We start from the raw sequence: 23,949 nt of genomic DNA, 5'->3' as shown, positions 1-23,949 counted from the left end.
GTGAGCTGGCGAGCCAGGATGAGCGCGGCGCCGTGCAGGGTGCTGGTGCCAACAGGGGCCCACACCTGAGCCTGCTGTGTGGACAAGAAGGGCTGACGGGGGGGGGGGGGGGCGCGTGCTCGCACCCTGCCTGCGCTGCATGGCTTCAAGGTCCCCTTTGATTACCCCCAACTTCTAGGTAAGTAAACTGAGGCTTCAAGCACCTGGGGTCTCGCCTGGCCATGCCGCTTGTTCACATGGAACCTGGATCTGAACCCGGGTCTGCCCTCCTGGGAGGGCAAATGTCTCATTGCCTCCCTAAATCTACTTCCAGCTTGCCCTCCAACTTACACAGCCTCCATTTATGCTGCATCGAAGGGTAGACCCAGCGGTTAGTCCCAGAGGATAGGTGAGGGCTCCGGGACCTGGAGGGGCGAGGCGTGGCCCGGGATGGCACAGTGGGCATTGAGCAGGAGCGGGACTCCAGGGCACACCAGTCCCCCACTGGGCTTACCTACCTCTGCTAACGGGTACCCTTCTTCCTTCCAGGATCAGACTCAGCCGCCTCTTCCAGGAAGCCTTCCCAGGCCCATGCTGTCCTGTCTGCCTCTCTTCAGAATCTGGTCACGCAGTCCATTCTCACAGTGTTTCCAGGCTTCTTCATTTCCATGGAGCCCTGGGCTGGGAGGTTCCACATGGACGTGTCTGAGGGGAGCTGGTCAATCCTCCAGTCTTCTCTTGAATCTCTGACGCTCCCTATTCTGCTTCAACATCCACATCGCTGTGCTCACTCTGAGCTCAAACCTCATTTCCCTCCAAGTCCGGCCTCCCTCGGACTTCTCCCATCACCTACTCAGCCACCCTCACCCCCACCCCCAGCCCACGCCATCACCTCAGCACAGTGAGCTTCTGGACCGGGTGCCCGAACAGGAGTGGGTGGGTGTGTGTCTCCAGGATCGCTGGGGATGAGCTGTGTGACTGTGGGCAGGCACTAAACCTCTCTGTGCCTCGACCACTTCCTCACTGATAACAGTGCTCGTCCCCCAGGACTGCTGTGTGGGCTAAAAGAGTTAACACTCACGGGGCTGGGGTGGCCTGGTAGACACCTCCCCATCTGACCTGTCGCCCTGCGCTCAGAGTCCCCTCATTGCTGTTCCAGGGTCAGCAGGGTCTGACCTTGACCATGGCCCCACCTGGCTTGAGGGCAGTGCTGAGGGCTGGAGGCATGAACATTGGGCTGCAAGTCCCGCCACTCAGACTCTCCCTGAGCTGCGTGACCTCAGGCAAGCCACATGGCCTCCGTGGGTCTCAGCAGCCTCAGCTTCCATTTGGGTTGTCCGGTCTTCACCCCCTCCCTCCACCTCTTGCCTCGGGGGGTCACGGTGACGGATGAGGTGAGATGACACATTGTAGGCGCAACCCATAAACCAGAGGGCAGCGGTGCGCGAACTCTTATCCCATATACAGATTAGCAAACTGAGGCTCGGAACAGCGAGAAGCGTCACTGAGCCGGACGCCCCGCCCCCACATGTGCCTGTGGGTTCATGTCCTGCCTCGCCTTCCTCCTGGCTCCCTCCTGCCTTCCTCAGGTGTGAGGTCAAGAGCCCAGCTCCTGCCTCAGCACTGGTGTGAGGTCTCCCCGGCGCTCCCCCGGGACTGGATGTGCTCTCTTCTCCTTCACCCCTCAGCCCATCTCTAAGAAGCTGCAGGACCGACGTAGCTAGCAACGACCTGGACAGCTGCTCTGTCCACCGGGGTCGTCTCTGGCCACAGGTGGCTGTTGGGTTTTAAATGCATTCAAATTAAATGAAATTCCAAGTCCAGGTGCTTAGCTGCTCTGATGCATTTCTGGTGCTGGACGGCCAGATGGGCTTGGGTGCCCCTGCCGGAGACCCACATCCAGAGCACCCCACGCAACAGAGCATCCCCCGGGCTGGCGCAGGCTCCTCCGCCCCTGCATCACGACGCTTCAGGGGGAAGGATTCCTTGCGTGGGAGCAGCTGCCCTGGTGTGACAACCAAGATGTCCCTGACATTGCTAAATGCCCCCCCGCCCCATGACATCAAAATCGCCCCTTGTTGGGAACTCCTGGTCCAGACGATTGGAAAAGAAGATCCTCTTCTTGGTCAGAACTAAAGGAAACGGGCTAAAGAAATTCCTTGTTCCTGGTGGTCACAGCGTGACCTTTGCCCGAAGCTCAGCGCTGCCAGTCTTTGCTGGTGACTTTAGGCAAATCAGCTGACCTCTCTGTGCCTCAGTTTCTTCAGCTGTAAAGTGGGGTAATGACAGCAACTCTGGCTTTGCAAGGCCAAGGCGAGACTGAACTCGGACAAAGCATTTAACGTGCACAGGAGAGGCCCAGGAAGAGCCTTCCTGAAGACAGGAAATCCGGTGCTGCTGCTCCCAGGAGGTGGGGGTGGGAGGGATGGCCCGCTTGAGGCCTAAAACTGGAACCAGACTCTCTCTACCCCTGAGCTCCAGGGGTTGCTCCGGGGCTCTGCCTCAGGATGGTCCCAGCTGGGCTGGGCATGGGCGAGAGGGACTCTCCTGTAGGGACGCAGGAAGGTGGGAGGCCTGGGGCCCATCCCTCCAGAAACATCCATCAAAGCAGAGGAAGAGAGCGGGCAGCTCAATGCAGGAGGGGTTTGGGGTCTGGAGTGAGGAAAATTGATGCCTGCCAGAGACAAAGGCGAGCAGGGAGTGGCCCCCAGGCTGGGCTTCCACAGGTGATAAGATTGATGGGCAGGCGAGGAGGCAGGCTGAGTGATAGATAATTTCAAATCGACGGTAAACACGGCTGTGGGGACTCGTAGCTTTTCTAACAAGTGTGACACCGGTGTGGAGGGGAGATGAGGTGACTGATTAGGAAACAAGACAGCCCGAAACCCTCTGAGAGGCAGCTGGGCTTGGTGATGCTGCCCGGGGAGGCACGTGGGAATGAGGCCTGCGGTCCACGGATGGACGTGCCAGGGCCTTGGGGCGGGCAGCTCAGCCTTTGTTTACTGCTTTCATTTGTTTGCTCAGCAAATATTGACTGAACACCTGTTTGTGCCTCCTGCTGGCCAGGTGCTGAGGCAAGAGCTGGGCATGAGACAGACATGGTCCCTGGGCCCCCTTGGTCCCCATTCACGTGGGAGAGACTCCAGCTCCAGGTTTCCTGTCGGTGTGGGTGAAGGTGAAGCCGCATTTCCTGGGTACCTGCTGACTTCCCGGCGCTTTGTGTGCTTTATCTGACTTTGGTTTCACCATGGGCCTGGGAAGCAGGACCTGTTATAATAACCCATTTTACAGCTAAGTAAACTGAGGGAGGGAGAGGTCAACTGACTTGCTTTTCACACTGGCAAACAACTGGCAGCGCGAGGCTTTGGCTAATGGTCTAGCTGACTCCCATCTCCACGGATGTCGCCATCATCTCAGCAACAAAACAATGACATGAATGAACGGGGTCTCCCTGGTGGCGCGAGGGGTTAAGCACCACACTATGAAGCAATCTGTAGCCTCTGCTGCACGAGTTCGATCCCGGGCCGGCCAGGGAGCAACCCACATGGCGAGGCAGACTTCTCCTGTCTCGCCACTGCTCCCCTCTGCAGTGTGTTTGTCGGTCTGCCTGTTCTGCTCCCCACTCTGTCTCTGGTGAACCCTCTCACCCCCTCATCTCTGGCCTGTACCCCAGCTCTTGTATGCATAAATAAATAAATATTTAAAAAATGGACATGAATGAATGAACAGGTCAGTTTTAAGGTTGTTCTGGATTCTCTGGAGCATACAAAGCAGGGAAAGGGTGCTGAGGGCTCCCTGGAGATTCAGGGACAGTCCCTCTGAGGAGATGGCATGGGGCCAGGAACTGAATGATGGGAGCCAGGCACTAAAGCTTGGGAGACAGGAGTGTTTGGCTGGCGAGGGCAGCTGGTACAAAGGCCCAGAGGTACAAATGAGTTTAGCACATGTTAGGGATCGACTTGTGTCTCCCAGAAGCTCTGTCGAAGTCCTAACTGCTGACACCTTTGAACATGACCCTATTTGGAGGCGGGGTCTTTGCAGAGATGATCAAATTAAAAGGAGGTCATTGAGGTGGCTCCTCATCCAACATGACCGGTATTCCTGGATGGCGAGGAGAAGAGACAGGAGGCAGATACACACAGAAGGAAGGTGATGGGAAGACAACATAGGAGAAGGCTGTGTGGGGACAGAGGCAGGGACTGAAATGACGCACTTACAAGCCAAGGCCTGCTGGCAACATCAGAAGCCAAGAGAAAGGTGTGGAGCAGATCGGGGCCTTCAGAGAGAACATCGGCCAGTGGACACCTTGGATTTTGACTTCTGGCCTCCAGAGCTGTGATTGAATACCTCCCATAGTCCAGGCCATGCAGCTGGTAGCGCTTTGTGAAGGCAGCCCCAGGAAGCTAATAATGCGTGCTTGAGGAGGAAAAAACCAGGGTGGCTGGGGGATAGTGGGAATACGGGGTTCGTGTGAGGTAGTCCAGGTGGAAATTATTTCCCTGTTTTCACATAAGGAAACAGAGGTCCAGAGAAGAGCTATGAGGCTCCCAATGACCCCCACCTCCTGCTATCCATGCCCTTGTGTGGTCTAGCCCACCCTGAGTCACGGCTGCCTGTGAGATCAGGAGAACGCAGCAGAAGCGATGAATTGTGACTTCCAAAGCCAGCTCACGAAAGGCACCGCTTCTGGGATTGCTCTCCCTGGGGGAAGCAAGCTGCCGTGTTGTGAGGCCACTCAGTAGCCTGTGGTCCCTCATGCATAGCCAGCACCACCTCGCCAGCTGCGAGAACAAGCCACCTTGAAAGAATATCCTCCAGTTCTAGTCAAGCCTTTGAAGAGAATGCAGCCTCAGGTACCATCTGAAGCCACTTCTTGAGGCACCCCAAGTCTAACTGAGATTCTCTCCAATCTCAAACCCACAGAAACTGTGAGAAATAATAAGTTATTGTATTGCAAACCATTAAGTTTTGGGGTGATTAGTTAGGCAGTGGCAGATAACCCATGTTCCCTAAACCACTGAGTGGCAAGGCCAGGTGGGGAGTCCTGGACCCTGATACCCAGGGCCTGTGTGCTTTCTCCTACTCCTTGCCTCAGGTCCAGGCCCCTCTGACAACAGCCTTTAGTCTTGCTCTGTCTGCTCTGTACAACCCTCGCTAGAGGCAGGGATAAGGCAGAACTGGAGACCGACGGGTGAGGGCTGAGTGGCTGACATGAGAGGCAAAGCCAGTTCTGGAATTCCGGCCTTCTGCATCCAGGCCCTGGGCTATGAGGATCCCATCCAGGGGTCAGAAGGAGACATTGGGGACTCCAGGACCAGGGTTCAAAGATTCCTGTTAGACAAGTGTCTGTGTTCAGAGCTATGCTATGTCCTTCTTCAAAACCCCCATCTCAACTCCCTGTCACTTTTGTCATTTTCTGAAAATGCAGAGGAGTGACACCAGCTGCTATTCTGCACAGGACCCTGAGGAGTGGGAGATGAGTGATACCCTCTTGTCCTTGAGGAGCTTATGGCCCTTTGGGGTATTTGATCTCTTGGTGGTCAAGGAAGAATGAGCTAAAGACAATAGCTAAATGTCTAGCAGTTAATTATGGATGGATAACAAACGAGCAGCTTAGCACAGCACACATTTATTATCTCACTGTTTCTGTGGGGTAGGAATTTGGAAGTGGCTTTGTTGGGTGGTTCTGGCTCAGCGTGTCTCAAGAGTGTGCACTTTTGTTGCTGTCTGGGGGCTGTGGTTTTATCCGAAGGTTTGACTGAAACGCTTTCCAGTCCTCTCAGGCTGGCAGGTTGGTTCCTCTTCATGTGGACCTTTCCCTCAAGTGGCTTGAGTGTCCTTCCAACATGGCGTCCAGCTTCCCTCAGAATGAGTGAGTCAGAGAAGGCAAGGAGGTAGCCTGAAAAGACACACACTGCCATTTCTTCAAGGTCCTCTGGTGTGGGGCGGCGGGGCGGGGAGCATCTGAGATCTGAGCCCATGTTTTTCTGACTCTGGAATTCTCTCTCTTAACCCCTCCACTTTGCTAACCTGGGGGGGGGCTGTCTAGGATTAATTTCATTTTTTTTAAAGATTATTTATTTATGCGTACAAGAGCTGGGGTACAGGCCAGAGATGTGGGAGGTGAGAGGATTCACCAGAGACAGAGTAGGGAGCAGAACAGGCAGGTTGACTGAAATACACTGCTGAGGGGAGCAGCGGGCGAGACAGGAGAGGTCTGCTGCACCATGCGGTTTCTCCCTGGCTGGCCGGGGATCGAACTCGTGCTGCAGAGGCTGCAGACTGCTTCATAGTGCAGGGCTTAATCCCTTGCGCCACCAGGGAGGCCTAGGATTAGTTTCTCGAAGAAAGACATTTCCTGTCATCTTTCTTTCATCTTTGTTCAAGCGCCTGGAGCTCCTCACACCAACCGGGCACCCGGAAGCAGCTGTTTGCCGTTGGCCAAGGCGATGCTGCTGCTTTAGACCAGTGGGTCTAAAACAGGGTCCCGGGTGAGCAGCCGCAGCTGGGAGCTTGACACTTGCGCAAACTCCCCACTTCCAGCCAAGACCTGGGAGTCAGAAGCTCCGGCATAGGTGCAGATTCTGTGTTTCTACACACCTCCAGGGAATTCAAATGCAGGTTCAAGTTTGGGAACCCCGGTTCTGGAGTCAGTCTTCCCTCGCCCCTCCACCGCCCCCGCCGAGTCCTGCTGCTTAAACAGCGTCTGTCTTCAAGCGCGGTGAAGGCCGGCCTCCGGCAAGGGGGTTGTCTCCTCATCTTGCCCTTTTCTCCTCCAGGTTCCTCTTCTCAGCCCCTGACCACGGCGCCTGCTCTCTGGCCAGCTGGCTCCGCCAGCCACAGAACAAACGACAGTGGCCGCGGCTGACGAGGGGGGCTGGGGCTGATCCTCCGTCAGGCTGAGTTGGCAGTTTATTTGGGGGTTTGTGGCTTGATTCCCTGGGTGCCTGTGGCAGGGGTTGGGGATTATGGGAGTGTAATATCCTCTTATTTCTGGTTCTGAAGTCCATTCCCGGTTTGCAAGGTGGGATTAAATGTCACAATATCGCAGAGTTCCGAGGCGCCTCTGTAACTGTGAGCCTCCCAGACCTCCACGGTCGAGCTCCTCACGACTCTTTCTCCCCTCTCCCGCCTCCTTTTTTCCCTTCCTGCCCTCCTCTCTGTCTTGACACCCACTCTTTGTCATGCACGCATGCATTTTTGTGTTAAACGTATTAAATTAAACCCTCACACCCAACAAGATTTCTTTTCCACTCACCATTTTACAGACATTAAACTGAGGTGTAGATATGTTAACAGTGTTTGCTCATGGCACCGAGGATGCTCAGGGAGGGGTGGAGGGTGAGCCCAGGGAGGGGAGAAACCAGCTTCCAAAAACGGGGGCTAAAAGACTTTGGCCCTGCAGACCGTGCTGTTCAGAGGGCCGTGGGGAGGAGGACCCTCCCGCTGGCAGGGCGGTGGGGCAACCCATGCCAGGCAGCCAGAGGGTCCAGCCACAGCCCCAGTGGGTCAATCACTCCCATTTCACAGGCGGAGAATTTGAGGCATTTCGAAGCTAAGTCCTTGCCTGGGTCACACAACAGGATTTGGGCAAGAGGCTAGTTTTGAAGTGGCAAAGCTGGGATTTGAACCCAGATTTCTAACTTGATCTGGCCCAGACTTCTAACTTACCCAGATTTCTAACTTGATCTGGCCCAGACTTCTAACTTACCCAGATTTCTAACTTGATCTGGCATGGGGGCATCTTCCCGGAACTGGCCAGTGAATATGTACTGAACAGGGAGCAGCGAAGCCCCTTATCATCCCTAGAGACATGCAAATCCCATCCTCACCCTCACTAACACCCTGAGGATGATAACCAGAGCCACGACCCCGGGCAGAGGGGTGCTGACTCTGGGCCAGTAGACGGAGAAGACCCACTTGGAGCTGTGTCCTCACAACCCTGCGAGGCAGGTATGATCACGCCCACCTAATGAATGATACCCGGAGAATCTGCCTCAGTTCGCAGAGAGCCTGTGTCAGGGCTCCTACTGGCATCTGATGCCTCCAAGCCCGTGTCCTCTCCAGGGTGACTGTACAGTCAGCTAATGCCACCCAACAAGCTGCCCCAAGGTGCAGCGGCTTCAACGATCACTAACTGTACCTCCCTTCTCTGTGGGCTGGCTGGGCCATGGCTTGCTCTTGCTGCCCAGAGCTGATGGGTTTAAAGGGTCACTGCTAGATTGGGCCAGGCTGAGGCCCCCTCGTGGGGCAGCCATGCCCACGTCTCTCTCGCCTTCTTCCTGGGAGCAGTGGACGTGCGGTGATGACCAGGGCAAGGGAGCAGGTGGAAGCCTGTGTGGCCTCGTGAGGCTGGTGTCCGGAGCCTGCTCACTCTGCTGTGCCTGCTGGCCACGAGTCACGTGACTGCTCCTTCTTGGCAGGAGAAATGGCAAAGCCAACGACAAAGGACGCGGATGGAGGCGAGGATGGCGAATCGGGGCCAATGAAGCAGTTGGCCACTTCCCCTAGCACAAGCCTGCAATCTGGACCAGGACAGGACACTGATGCGAGCAAATCGGAGCCCGTCGGAGGGACCCTTGCGAGAGCCAGCACCACCGTCTTGGCTTCCAGAAGGCACAGGAGTTTGGAGGAACTGGTGTCAGAGGGGGTTTTGGAAGAGGCCCGTTTGAGGTCTTGAGAGGCGGAAAGGAGAGAAGAGAAAGGAGATTTGTTTCTTGCAAGGGGAGGCAGCCCTGTGGAGCCAGACTGGGTGCTCCCAGCTCCCAGAGGGAAGGCAGCCTGGCCTCTAGCAGGTGCTGTGCACATACTAGGTGCTTAATAAGGAGATGTGAGCGCAGGAGGAGAAGGAAGGGGTCATGATGGGGTATGGCTCTCCTCCTTTCTGGGATGTTTTGGCGACTTAGTTGACTCTCTGGGGTGGCTCAGGACAGTCAGGGCCAGAGGTAGGAGTAGTGCGTGTGTGTGTGAGTGTGTGTGAATGAGTGTGTGAGTGTGTGTGTGAATGTGCGCCCACACGCTGGCCCCACCTATCACAGTGACAACAAATGCTCCCACTCATTGTGTGTCCCGTTAGCTTGTAAGTTCTGGAAGGGCAGGATCTCTGACGTGCTATTCAGGCCGCATCCCCAGTGCCGAGAGCTGTGCCTGGCCAGTGCGTCTGCTCAGAAAATATTGGTGGAAGAAATGGGTGGATAAAATTCTCACCCACCCATGCGGGTGCCACATTCTCATGCCCATTTTTGCAGGTGAGGGAACGGATTCTCCCAAAGTTCAGGCGGAGCAAGGCCCATGGCTGGTGCAACCAGGCCCTCCGACACCAGGCCCACGCTCCTGCTCACTGGACAGCAAGCTGCTGGCAGGGGAAAAACACCCCTCACAATCCTTCACACTCCCTCACAATCCTGCACTTACTGAGGGTTCGGGCTGGCTTTGGTCTGTGCGGTGCGCACGCAGAGATCTTGTGCAAACGGACTTACCAGCTGGATCTACCTTTAGAGGCCAAAGGCTCTTTTTCCAGGTCACAGTCAGGGGTTCAGGCCCAGGTGCTGGGTGCCCCCATGCTGCGACTTGCGCCTCCTTCTGCTCCAGGACCCATGCAGGGGCATCTCCCAGCTCCCTCCATGGAGCACGGCAGGAGACGGAGTCGTGGCGTGGCTGTGCCCTGAGCCTTGGTGCTGTGGGCCTGGACATGGCACCCAGGGGCGCCCTGTGTGCCCAAAGCTCGGGGCACAGCTCTGCGCGGAGTCAGGGCAGCAGGTGTCTGTGGGCCAAAGGCTTGCCTGTTCTACCGTCGAGCATTTTTGCGGAGGAGCCAGCGCGTCTTGGCGTTGACCATCCTGGCCGCCGCGTCTCTGTGTAGTGGGAAGATGTGCACCCACGTAGACGACCTGCGAGGGGATGGTGAGGACTGATACTCAGAGGCCCTGTCACGTGTCAGCCCTCGGCCCACCGGGCAGTGTTCTGAGAGACCGCTGCGCTTTGGCAGCCCGCCCCGAGGAAAGGCCGCGCTACTCATAGTGTTTCTGACGCTCCTAACGCCTCGCTCAGCCCTCACTGCGTGCCTGGTTTCTGGGGTGAAACTCTGTTCCTGGACAGACATTTAATCCTTCCAACAGGCCAATGGATGGGGAGGGGGTGGCTGTTACTTCCATTTGACAAATGAGAAAACTCAGGCACAATTTTGAGGACTGTGTCCACTTGTTGGCTTGTTCAAGGCTGGGCCCGGCGTGGGCGCCCCTGGCACCCTGTCTGTACCATTGTCCTCCTTTTGGGGGCACAGTGGGGCTTCAGCAGGGCTGGCTGTCCTCTTTGCCCACTGCTGGGGCCTGGGAAGGAGCGATCCAGAGACAACCCAGAGCCCACACGGGTCCAGGCCTCCCTCCTGGGCCCCAATTCTCTGCCCTTCCACTGCCCTTGACCCCGCGTGGCGAGGGGTCACAGACTCATCCGTATGGCTCCCACAGAAAACCACGGCGGCTCCCCAATGCATCACCGGGTGGCAGTCACGCCAGAGCCCGCGTGTCATTTCCATCCATCTTTCTCCAACCGCTCCCTGTCACCAAGCAAGGGAGGCCAGGCGGGTGGGGGGAGGCAGAGGGGAGATGGATGGGGCTGGGGCTGGGAGGCAGGCTGGGCCGCAGGCCTGGGGCGGACTGTGCAGAAGGAGAGAGGAGCGAGAAGGAAGGGGGGGTGGGGGGGTGGGGGGGAGGCTGCCGAAGGAGGCAGAGAGGGGAGCAGGACAGGCAGGTGTGATGGAGGAAGGCCCAGTGGGAGAGAGAGGGCTGGGGCAGGGAAGTGGGGCTGAGGGGGGGTGAGGACCAAGGATGCTAGGGAGCGGGATCCACTGAGCAGGGTGTGGGAGGAGGGAGGGCAGAGGGTGGGGATGAGCAGCAGAGAGGCCGGGAGGCTTTGGAGAGCTGCCAGCCCCTTTGTTTATTTGTTTTCTCAATCAGCCCAGCCTCTCCCCCACCCCTTGCAAATGCTAAATAGAGGTGGTGGGGGAAGGGGCATGATTGTGGTGGTGGGGGGTAGGTGGGGGGGTAGGAGGCTCCCAGCAGATCTGCCTCGAGGACTGGCCCTGATTCATTCCAAGTCCCAGAGGGGACCCTGGCAAATGGAGAAGGAGGGAAATGAGGACACCCCCATCTCCCACTGGGGCCTCACGAGGGCATTGGCCCCAGGGAGGAGAGGTTTATTCCCCTAACTGGAATGACTGACACTTTCTTCTTCCCCTTTGCAAACCCCACCTCTTTCCCAGTCTCTCCTCCTCCAGGAGTCTCTTCTCAATCCTCCCATCCAGGCAGGAATCCCTTTTGGCCTCAGGATTCAGTGACGCAGTTATAGCCGGAGGGTCTCAAACAGAAATGAACACAGTGGCAGGCAGGTAACATACATAAAGATGGCTGGCCAGGCTTCCTTAGGGCGATAGGGAATGGTGGGGTCTGTAGCAAACTGAAGTGTGTATATATGTCCCAACTGGGTCCCCAGAGAAAACAGATGGCATCATCATATTAGAATAATTCAAGAGGGTTTATTTGAAAAAGGCCACATTACAAAAGTGTGGAAGGGAGGCGTGGAGCCGAAGGGATAGAGGAGAGTCCCAAGGGAAGAGCAGAGCAACCATTCCCAGGCCTAGGTGAGAGGGGCAGGAGACAGAGGGGCACCTCCCTGTTTGGGGACAGCCCCTGTATCCCAGGGCTAAGGCATCTGGGCACTGTGGCTCTGGAACAATGTTGGCTTTGTTTCTGCCCAGTGGGTGTCCTAGAGAGAACACCCAGGACCAGGGGACCTTAGGGGACCAGGGACCCCAACTTTTGTTCCCTCTCCACCTTTTCTGGTGCTGGCAACCATTCAGCAGCAGATCATTCATTGGAAATCAAATTTCCCAAGTACAGGTAGTCTCCATGCAGGGTCTTGGTAAAACAACCCAGAGACAAAGCTTTGGAACCAAAATTAATCTCCACTCCCCTCCCAGGACTCAGAAATCCTGGGGGCCAGTGGGGCAAGCCACAAGCTTCTTTCTGGAGCAGGGATGTCCCAGAAGGTAGGATGTGGTAGAGAGCACTGGATTAGGAGCTCTGTTTCTAAGGTGGATTTGGGGAATTACAGATACTACAGTATAAAATCTTTGTGCATCTACTTTTTAGTTTCCAAGGAATTGTTTTTCTGAGGATAAATTTGCAAGGTAAGGTTTAATGCATTGAGAGAGATGCTGGTTACTTCCTGTTGACCCACCTCCCTCTGCCTTTCTCTGTGCCCTGGAGGATGAGCTCTGCTGAATTTAGTACCCTGCCTCCCTTCTTTCTGGGGTACATTGGACTTGGTCAGTGCTGGCTCCAGGAGGAGACTGCAGCTGGGAGGAGAGAGAGCTTGGGGTATTTATCCCAAGTTCCTTCCCTGCTTTGAGCCCGTATCTTGGACTGTGCTTGTCCCTCCGGACTACAGCTCCCAAGTTCCCTCCTCAAGCCCTCACTGCTCTTTAGCGCCCCAGCCCTCCCTTTCAGCACTAAGGGAGGGGACAGCGCCGCATGGTCTCTGGTCTGGGGACCCTGCAGCCTTTCTTGGTTCTCTTAAGCCTCCCCACATCTGCATAATAATCCTTTCATTAAATTCCGTGTATTCGAACCAGGTAGGGGTGAACTCTACTTCTAAGATCCTGTGATTGCTGCTACAGGTGGATTTCCACAAACTTGTATCCATTGATCCTGCTGCTTGCACCATTTACCAGCAACACTGCAAGCATTGACTGTTGTGGTTTAAAAAATTGTGCAGGAGTTGTGAATATCACCCAAAGTTGTAATTTGCTCTTCTTTGATGATTACTAAGAACTGCATCAGTGATACTTAATTGGTGACAATTTTGACTCCTGGCAACATATGACAATGGATGCAGACATTTTTGGTTGTCTCCAAAATGGGGAGGTGTGATGCTATTGCAATCTAGTGGGCAGAGTCCAGGAATGCTACTAAACATTCTACAATGCACAGGACAGCCCCCCACAGAAAAGATGGTCTCACCCCAAAGTGCCAAGACTGAGAAACCATGGCTTACACAGTGTCCACAGGCCATGTACCAGATCATTTGTCCTTCCTTTCTGGGATATCTATTTACATCCATCAGCCAGTGGCCTGGGATTTGGCACATCCAGCCTCCGGGTCTAGCTAGGCCTTCCCCTTGCTTTGTGATCCTGGCCGATGTTCCTCGCCAGCTCAGTAAGGCGTTCTCTCCCTGGCCCATGTTCCCATTGAGCTTTGGTGACCACCAAAGCAGGCAGCAAGGAATTTGGAAGAGTATTCAGTGCCTTACAAATCAAAACATCATATTCTTTCTGAGCACCTACTATGTGCAGGAGTTCTGCTAGGGAATTCACTGCCTTGGAAAAGTGTAACAGGTACATGTAACTCAAGAGGGGCCACAGGACATGTGGCCAGAAGGTGGCTCTCCAGAGTGGACCAGGAAGGCTTCCTGAAGGAGAGGACTTCCTGCTTGGCCTAGAGGCCTGGAGGCTGTGGGGCGTGGTGGTTAGATTTGCAAGAGTTGGAATTCCTGGGATTAAATCCTGGCACTACCACTCACTGACAATATTACTTTGGCCAAGTGCTCTCATTTCTTGAAACCTCAGTTTATTCATCTGTAAGATAGAAAATGAAACAATCATTCCTGCCACATAAGAAAACATTGCAAAATGTTGGGACTGAAAGTGACAATGATATATTCTTTCTCACAGTTCCATAGATTAACTCTGTTCAGCTGGGCTGTTCTCTTCAGTGTGGTGTCTGCTGGGACCAGGTCGGAAGGTCCAAGAAGGCTTCACTTACCTGCCTGGTGCCTCTGCAGTCCTGTTCCATCTCCCACTTAATGTGGCTAACGTGGGCTTCCACTCAGCATGAGGGTCTCAGGGTAGGCAGACTCCTTACCTGAACCTGGCTTCCAAGGGGAAAAGTAAAGCTATCAGTCTTCTGAAGACCTGGGCTTGAAACTCAGAACAACTCTATGCTGCAGTCTCTGAGCCAAAGTAAGCCAAGGTAAGACTAGCCTCAAGGTGGAGGGAAAGAGACTCCCCGCCACAGAAAGGAGCAGTGTGGGCTTAAGGGAGGCCATCTTTGGAAATAATCTACTATAGTGCTTGTCTCGGTGAACCACTGTTAGGATCGAAAGATGTGAAACATGCAATGCATCTGATTAACACTCCAGAAATATGAATTAATTATTATCTTATTTAGTGTATCAGGAAATGTGTGAGTTTGTCCTATATTCTTAAAGCTGCTAGTTTGCCTAGAACCTTCTCCAGGTCATCAAATGTCTTCCCTGTCTACCTGACATAGCTCAGATTTAGGCCTATGGAGGTAGCAATACTGGTGATGCTAATTGTTGTTGAATATTTCTTATGCACCAAATGCTTTGTGTAGTCACATATTTAATCTTCGCAACTTGCGAGTAGGCACTGTTATTAAATTTTGTACTATTGTTGTCTCTTTATAGACAAGAAAATGGAATCGCTAAGATGTTCGGTGACTTGCCCACGTTTGCACAACTAGAAAAGGCAGAGCCAGGGTTTGAACTGAGCCAGTCTGGTGCTAGGATCCAAACTCAACCAGGTACAGGTGCTCTCGTCCTCTATAATAGATTCCTAACCACTTAATGACTTAGAACAATAAATACTGGTTTCTGTGGGTCAGGAATCTGAGAGGGGCTTAGCTGGTCTCTGGCTCAGGGACACTTTTAGGCCTCTGGTCATTTCAAAGGTCAGTCGGGGGAGGCTCCACTTCCAACCTCATCATGAAAGCTCTTGGCTGGTTTCAGGATCTCTTGGGTTGTTGGCTGAAGATATCAGTTCCTTGACACATGTGCTTTTCCATAGAGCTATTCAAAATATGGCAACTTGCTTCTCCCAAAGCAAGGGACCAGAGAGACAGAGAGAAGAAAGAGAGAGAGAGAGAACAGAAGTTATAGTCTTTTTCCAACTTAACCTTGGGAATGACGACCTGTCTCTTTTGCCATATACTCTATTTGTTACAAGCGAGTCACTATGTCCAGCCTATTCTCAAGAGCTGGGAACTACACAAGAGCATGAAGACTGTGAGGCAGGAATGTCAGGGCTGCCATCTTAGAAGCGGCCATCTCGGTGGCAGCCTACCACCATGCTCTAATCTTGAAGCATCAAAACTGCTTTTAATAACCAATGGTTGCTTAAATATTCTGGCTTTCTTTAGCATAGCCATCTTCAAAGCTCAGAACAGATGCCCGGAGTGTCTTCCAGTGTCTCTCTAGGAGATAATATGCAAATACAGGGATCGTTGATTCAGAATGTGGATGAATTGTGGTCCCTGCTGGAGAGTGATGAGGAAAGGACCTGTTTGTGCAAGGGAGGAGATGCTGGGATAATTGGAGGCAGGATTCCTGGAAGGCAGGTCTTCCGAGGATCGGAATGACAGTTGCTGGGAAGGTGGGGGGGGGGGGCTTTTTGATCCAGAACTTTATTTATAAATAGAACAGGGTCTTGACATGGTCTCTTTTCCCAACTGGCCAGGACACAAGAAAAATGTTTGTGGGACAAACTTCTTAAGCCATCACTAACTCTTGGAATTCCTCTCCAGCCTCAGGGAGGACAGGACAAAGTGGAGGTGAGGGCACCTACAACAGGGCCTGCAGACAGCAGCAACAGCACGACACCAGCTGTCATGAGCGCGTGCCATGTGCCCGGCACACGATCCTCACGCCATGCCCCTGGGCATAACTGTACTGCTTGTTATTCCCATTTCCATCTGAGAAGATGGGGCTGTAGAAAAGAGAAATGATGTGCTCATTTCATACAACTTAGACGTGTTCGAGCAAGTATTCAAACCTGGCGCCATCTGCCTTTAGCACCAACATTATCAGCCTCGGAGGGTGCTCCCTTCTCTCCGACTATGCTCCCTGTGCCCCACTGATTGTGCTCCCTGTGTCCCTCTGAGTGTGCTCCCTCTGGCCCTCTGACTGTGCTTCCTCTGACCCTCTGACCGTGGTCCCACTGTCCTGAGCGTGCTCCAAGTCCTGTTCCTCTCTGGGGAGTGTTTTGGTAGGACTAATAAATTTTGCCCACAAATATATTTTGCAAAACAACCCATAGCCACCCTCATGGTTTCTGCTCTCCCACCTGATTCCCACTTTGCCTCACAGCACTGCGCAAGTATTTCAGGGTCTGGGTACCAGGCATTCTTCCCCATCTGGGGGCGAGGGGCCCTGTTCCTCAGTGGGTGTCCTCAGCGCAGAACAAGGTGCAAATGCCGCTGTGCCATGAGCAGGGTCAGCGTCAGGGCGGGGTCTGCTCAGGAGCGAGAGGAAGGCCTCTGCCCTCTCCTGGGATGGGGCTCTGTGGTCTTTGCCTGTGAGCTCTGGTCATTTCACTGATGGCATCGTCTTGCACGGTGAATGTGGCACCCTATATGGGTCCCCTCACCCCACTTCCCCTCTCTGTCCCGGCCTGGGCTGCCCCTCTCCCCGGCCACGGCCACGCTGCCTCACAGGTGCGAGGTGAGGGCACTGGTGACCGGGGGCGAAGGGGAGAGGGTGAGAGTCTTGGTTTTCTCCTGGTGGCTCAACTGGGCGGCAGGGAGGGGCCTCAGCCCTCACTGTCCCTAACTCCTGTCCCATGAGAATGGAGCTGGCTGGTAAACTGCGGTGGGAGAAGATCAAGGGAGGCCGGATCTGCATGGGAAAGAGGAAGAGGGGGTGGGGGTGGGGGGTGGGGAGAGGTGACGGGGAAGGCGAACAAGACGCAGCAGCAAGCAGATAACCCACCGTGGATTTTGTCCCCACTAGGGCAGAGCTAGTGAGGAAGGCCTGAGACACACACACGCGCGTGCGCGCACACACAGACACACACTCTTTATGTCCGCTACCAGCCTGCATGTTCCCGACGGTCCGCACAGATGTCCGACTGTCTGTCTTGTATCAGGACAGCGATTGAGAACATCTGAAACCAATGGTCCTGGGATATGTGGGAGTTGTGGTTGCCTTTAGAGCCAGACACAACATATTTCCAGAGAAATCTCCCCCGTAGACAAGGTTTTCTTGTGTCCGCTCCATCCGTGACCACCCTCTACTTCCTCAAAGATCAAAGATCAATTGGTTTACATTCCCTACCCCCAAGAGACACAGGTGTGCACACACCATGTCCAGGGTGTACACACACATGCACCCATGCGTGCACTCACATAGAGTGCACCCCCAGCACAGATGCGACTCCCAATGGACACGTGCACCCCAACGTGCAGAGTGGTGACCCATAAGGACACAGGCTGTGCGCGCGCACACACACACACTCACACACACACACACACACACTACAAGTAATCCTCACATGACTAATCACTCCTTCGTGTGTGTGTGTGTGTGTGTGTGTGTGAGAGAGAGAGTGTGTGTCCCAGCATCCCCCGGCAGGCACACGCCGGCCAGCCACCACTTGAATTAGCACCAAAGGATTATGGGACCCTGGGCCATTAATCTAGGTGACAAACAGGACTCAGAAGGCATATTTGCACCCCGAAATTGAAAAGATTAGGCCATATTTGTCAAGGATTGGTAGGGCTTTATCGCCTCCACGGCAGATGCTGTTAAATATTCATGAGCTGCATAAGTGGGAGAAGCCCTAGCTAGACCTGACGACTTTCAGCTGTAGAGGGAGGGGGGAGATTTATCTGAACTCGGCAAGGGATGAAAGGTATGAGATCATGTACCCTGGCTTGCCGGGCATAACACACATGGGGGAGGGGCCGGGCAGGGCCTCTGGGGTGTCTTTGTGAGGCGGGGGCTGGACCCCGCAGGCAGGGATGATGGGAGGATGAGGAGGTTGTCTTTGGGCTTTTATCTCAGCATTGTGGTAGCCTGCTGGCCCCCCAGTAGATGGGAAGCTTCCCAAAGGGTGCCCCTATGACCTCTGCAGCGCTGCACCCACCCACCTTCCCAGAGTTCAGCTCAGGGCCCAGAGCACAGGTCAGTGGGCATTTGATGGTGGAGTGAATACCAGGACGCGAGCCTTGGGGGAAAGGGAAGCCTAGGGTCTCAATGCCGGCCCTGGGGTGAGTCCTGAGATGGTTCTAGAAACCTGTCTGGGCATATAGACACTTACTGGGATTCAGAGAGGAGACTGGACTCAGACCCAGGCCCCAATCCTGGACCCGTCACTTCTTTATTGTGGTGCTTGAACAAGCCACTCACTGTCCCCGGGTCTCTTCCCTCAGCTGGAAACTGGATTCCCTAACAGTAGCGCCCTCCTGGCTTGGTGGGTGGAGGATAGATCCAGCTGTTGGTGCGGGGCCTCCACGAACGGAAGAAGCTGGGGGCTTGTGGAAGGCCTCACTCCTCGCCGATCACTGCGCCCAGCTCATCCGATCTCTGCGGGGACCACAGGCATTGGGTAGTAATTAGTGAAGTTGTGCTGTGCAATAAGGAAGCTACAGCCGCATGTGGTATGGAAAGTGAGGTTAATTAAAGTAAAAATGCTGTTCCTGGTCACACCAGCCATGTCCCAAGTGCTCAAGCGTCCCATGTGGGCGCCATCTTGGATGACCCAGATGGAGGGTGTGTCCATCTCCACAGAGTTCTCCTCCCGAGCAGTGCTGGAATCTTCCTCCAGCTCAGAAGTGTCAGGATTCTAGTGAGCTGTGGGACTTTGCTATCCTGGATTGCACTGGCGCACTGGACGATAAATATGTCAAATGCATTCGGCACCCCTTGGTTTAAGCAAAGTGAGACTAATTTCTTTCCTGCAGGACTCTTCCGAGCCTTTGGCGCCATGGGTATCACCGATAGAAAGTATCATATTTTTCATACAATTTGGCCACAGAATTTTTCTCATGGGGGTTGGGTTCCTGGGAGGAACTTTGGGAAACACAGTGGTGGTGCTTCCCCCAGGAGGTGTTCAAGGCTGATTATGACCGGAAGTGGGTGACTGTCTCCCAGGGGGACCTGCACGTGAATATTTCATTGTGATGAGTGTAAGGGTATCAGCTTCCCTTCTGGCTTGGGTTCTTCCAGGGTTCTAAGTTAGCTCTGCTTCTTCAGAGGCCAGCACAGTGGCAGACACACAGCATGCTGCTCTTTTGCCCATTCATTCATTCATTCATTCATTCACGCGCATTTGTTAACTGTGATGGTAGATGCTGTCCGACCCACACAGCCTTTACCTCTACAAGGGGAGAGATGTTCATGCTGCCTGACAGCTTGTTCGTGGCCCTGGGAGCAGGTCGGCTGGACAGGAAGCCCCCCACAAGCCTGCCTCCCCCCTCATTTCTCAATTGCCTGCTTCTCTTCCTTCTCACCCCACACTGCCCTCCCAGTTTGGGGCCACCTCCCAGCTGTCTTTGGATCCCCTAAGTGGGGAACCCAAACCAACAGAGGCACACGCCACACTTTCCCGCCACCCTCAAGTCAAGTCCCGATAACGCCTGCCCAACGCCTTCTTGTCTGGGGGTCAGCCCCAAACTCCTGAGGCAGACCCCCAAGCTCTCCAAGTGCTCCTCTCGCCATGTGACCCGCATACCTGTGCTCTGGCCAGAACAGATGACCTCCTGCTTCCAGGCACAGCCTCCTCCTCGAACCATCACCCCGACCTCCTGGCTGGCCAAGCTGCTTTCCACGGTCAAGGCCCACCTCCAAGGCCGCTTGCAGTTCCCACACTTTCTGGGATAGTGGGTGTCACGAGACTCCCCAGTACCTGTGCACGCCTGGCCCTTGAAGAGGTGCAGGGTGGGATGTTGGAGGCCTGCGCTTGGGCTAGCTGGGATTTACTTCCACTTTGCCTGGAGAGGAAACTGCTGAATTCTCATGATGAGGCCCTTTCAGCCTGGGTTTTATGGGGGTGCTGAGCCAGGACTCTCCCTGCTGGGGAGTCTCAGCGGTAAGCCCAGACCAGGCCCGGGAGCTGAGGCGAGGGTGGGAGGGACCCGGGGCCCCCTCCTGCTTTGGCTAAGGAGATGCCGCACAGATAACTTGATGGCGGTTAGGGTCAGCTCTCCAGAGCTGGGCCCTGTGTGACCCCTGAGGGTAAGTCTGAGCCGCGGTCTCCCATCAAGCGCGGGAATGACCGCCGATGAACCAGGGCAGACAGAACCTCAGTCAAGTACCTGGGTGCTGGTTAGCACAAGGTCAGACTTTGGGGTGTCGGGACATCTGGATTTAGAACTGGGGTTTGGTGAAGGCCCTGGAGGAGGCTGGCAGGGACCAGGGAGCAACAGGAGAAAAGAGAAAGGCCAGGGTGGACGGAGCGTCTGCCCTGCGTGTGGAGCCCCGGGCGGGGGTCTGGGCTCAGCTGCCTGGGCTGAATCCGGCTCTGAACCCTTCCACCGCGGGACCCCGAAAGGTTGCCTTTCGGAGCCCTGTTCTCCTCTGGAAGACGTGAGTAACAGCAGTGCCCGCGGCAGGGAACTTTCACAAAGGTGACATGAACTCGTGCGTAGAAAAATACTTTGAACAGTGCTTGGCACGTTTCAATAACTATGAACTCTTCTTCTTCTTTTCTGGGTGTTTAATACACTTCATTATTCTCATTTCATGCTCTAATTGAATCCTCTGGGGGAGGCGAGATGATCCAGTTTTACAGATGCAAAAACTGAGGGTCCTAGAACCTTAAAAACACCTTGTCGAGGTCACGCCGTGGGCAACTGGGGGGACTGGCATTTCAGTGGAGGGTGGAACCCCTGTTCTCTCTGCTCTCTGGCGGGAGGTTGTGGGTAGGTGAGAGGGAAGGGGGTGGGGGGAGAGGGGAGTGGGGGGGTGTTCGCGGTGCACGTGGTCCCCGCCCAACCTGAGAAATAGTGACATATGGAAGGTTTGAGGGAGCAAGAGAGAGACAGAGAGCGAGAGGAGGAAACCCACTGTGGATCGGCCACTCGAGGGGGACGGCTGGATGGAAACCTACATGCTCGGGCACACACACACACACGCATGCACACACACACTCACACACACACACACACTCACTCTATCACCACTACCAGCCCGCATGCTCCCGGCTGCCGCGCAGACGTCCAACTGTCTGTCTTGTGTCAGGACAGCGACTGAGAACGTCTGAAACCAAAATGGTCCTCGGTATAGGGGAGGCGCCGTTGCTCTCCAGCCAGACCCAAACATTTTCCCGAGGAACCCCCTCCCCACGGGGTTTTCGCGTGTCTCCTCCACCCGTGACTGCCCTCTGCTCCCGCTCCATCACCCCTATACAAAAAATCAGATTAATTTTTCGCGGGTTCACAGCCCTCCATGGATGCACAAAGGAGGGAGGGAAGTGGGGTGCAAAGGAGGAGAAAGGGGGGGCCAAAACTCAAGACCCAACCCTTCTTCCAGGCACAGCCACAGCGGCCCTCGGGAAGGGAAGCGGGTGGCGTGGCTGCCCCTCCCGAGGCCGGGCCGGGGCCGGGGGAAGGCGCGGGGAGCAGGCGAGGCGGCGGAGCCAGCACCGTATCCTCCTCGTGACACAGCCGGCTCTCGCGCTGGCAAAATGTCCCTTGATCTATTTCCCTTGGTAGTGATTTCAACAACAATAACAGAAATCCATCATTTCCTTAGCGGGGAATGGAGGCGGTGGGGTTTGTTTTTCTTCTGGTGTGGACAGAAAGCTCTTTATTCTCTCCTTGTTTGGGAAGCCTGCTCGGGAGACGAGCCCAGCCCGGGCCCCGGGAGGGCGCAGGGTGCAGAGACAGGTGCCCTCTGACCTTGGGCAAGTGCCTTCTCCGTTTGCTCCTCTCAGAGGTGGGGAGAACCACCCAGCAGAGAGCCAGAGGGAGGCCGGGCGGAGGCAGCCTTGAGGGTGGCAGATAATGGGCCCACTGCCCCCGGTAATGAAAATAATAATGAGCTAATGCATGTGCCGTGCCTGGCGTGGAGCTTGGACATCATAATTACAGTTTCCGTGTTCTGGGCACTTGCCTCGTGACGGGTGTTTTTACATTCACGATCTTTTGCATCTTCTAATTAACCTTGCAGAGTAAGTCTCCGCGCGCACGCTTCCTGCATAGTAAAGCGGAGATTCAGAGGGGTTAGGTAACTTGCCCGAGATCACACAGCCTGCAGGTGGTGGTGTCAAGATTTTTTTTCATTATTTTTTAAATATTTATTTTATTTATTTATGCAAGAGCTGGGGTACAGGCCAGAGGTGTGGGGGGTGAGAGGATTCACCAGCGACAGAGTGGGGAGCAGAACAGGCAGATTGAATGAAGTACACTGCTGAGGGGAGCAGCAGGTGAGACAGGAGAGGTCTGCTGCACCATGTGGGTAGCTCCCTGGCTGGGGATCGAACTCGTGCTGCAGTGGCTGCGGATTGCTTCCTAGTGCTGAGATTTAACCCCCTGTGCCACCGGGGAGGCACCTGGTGTCAGATTTAAATGCAGGTCTTTGAGTCTAGACCTGGGTCTTTACCCCCTTGGCTAGTGGTTCTCAGCATGTTTTTCCTGGACCAGCAGCCTCAGCACTTCTTGGAAACCTGTTAGGAATGCACATTCTCAGGTCCCAGCCCAGCCCTGCTGAATTCTACACTCAGGTTGGAGCCAGCCCTCTGCTAAAGCAATCAGCACTCCTCCAAATGTTTGTGGGTGCATGTCGAAATTGGGGAGCTCCCGCACTGAGCTTGCCGCTCTGTGGCAGATATTATTAGTCACACCTGTTGTTTCCAACCAGCTGCAGAAGCTCACCATCAACCAGGAAAGGACAAAAAGCCCCTGTGCTTTCTGGGAGTGCACATTTCTGCTCTCTCTGAAGCAAAGGCAGGGAGGGCTCAGCGGGTGGTCTGGGTCCCAGCACCTAGTGATGAGGTATCTCCGAGCTACTGACCCTGTGCTGCCCTGCCTGGAGGTGATGTGTGGTCAGAGGACAGCAGGACTGTGTGGGTGAGAGGAAGCACCTTGCCTCCCTGGGGGGCCATGCGGAGGTGCGTGCACACAAGGGTGCTGTCCTTTCCGACTAGCTCTGACTCTTAAAGACCAGCCTCCTCCTACTCCCAGTGTTCATAATGGGGAAACTGAGGCACCAATTCCTAGGGTTTTAGCCCTGGATTTTCAGCCCAAGGTCATCTCCCTGGGCCCCAGACCACAGGAGGCTGCAGCGCAGAGTTGGATGGGTCCAGCCTGGAGCTGGGAGGCTGCTCTGGGTCGCAGCCTAAACGCACACCTCTGGCCAGGACCGGCAGACTCTGGCTATTGGCCCCACGCTGGCCCCCAAGACCGAGTGTGCCCAGCTCAGCAGCCTCCGGCTGCTCCCCTCAGGAACTTTCTGGCCAGCCTTCGTCTCTAGACATTAACAAGGGTGGGGGTGTGAGGGGAAAATCCTCTTGTCCTCTCCATACTGTGAATCATCACTTAACATTGTCCGTCGGTTCTTGGGAACTGTGACTTTTGGCAAAATGATGGATTACCAAACGAAGTCCGGAAATAATGCCCTTTCACTCAACATTCTCACGAAACAATGCTGAAGTGCATCCTAGAAGGACCTGTTGCAGAATCCCAAGTAAATAACCTGGAGATGGGTGGGGCTGCTGGTCCAGAGAAAGCTAAGAATCAGGAAACTCCCAGACCGAGGCCGGCGAGTCCAAGCCTAGGACAGATTCAGCCCACAGCCTGTTCTTGTAAATAAAGTTTTATCGGAACCCAGTGTGGCCTGTTGGTCTCCATCGTTCACATTAGGACAGCAGAGCTGAGCAGCTGTGACAGAGACTGCGCCTCGCAGAGCCAAAAATATTTACTCTCTGCTCTTTGCAGGATTTGCTGACCCTTGGTCTGGGTGGAAAGTTCCACAGAGCCAGGGACTGGGGTTGAGGATCAAGTTGGGCTAAAATGGGTGGAACAGGCACCAGAACAGGCTGGGGATCCCCAGAACCTGAGAAGCAAGACCTGCATCTCCCAAGCCTGGCCGAATGGCTCCTGCCTCCTCCCCACCCTCCGCCTGCCCCTCCTCCTTCCCAGCCAGGCTGACTAGAAATATTTCGCAAGTGAATGCGCG

The sequence above is a fragment of the Talpa occidentalis genome, unplaced genomic scaffold (genome assembly GCF_014898055.3).
Source record: "Talpa occidentalis isolate TD23 unplaced genomic scaffold, MPIMG_talOcc4v2.1 talOcc4.14, whole genome shotgun sequence".
Taxonomy (NCBI): Eukaryota; Metazoa; Chordata; class Mammalia; order Eulipotyphla; family Talpidae; genus Talpa; species Talpa occidentalis.
The sequence above is the reverse complement of the archived record's forward strand: the minus strand, read 5'-3'. Positions refer to the sequence as shown.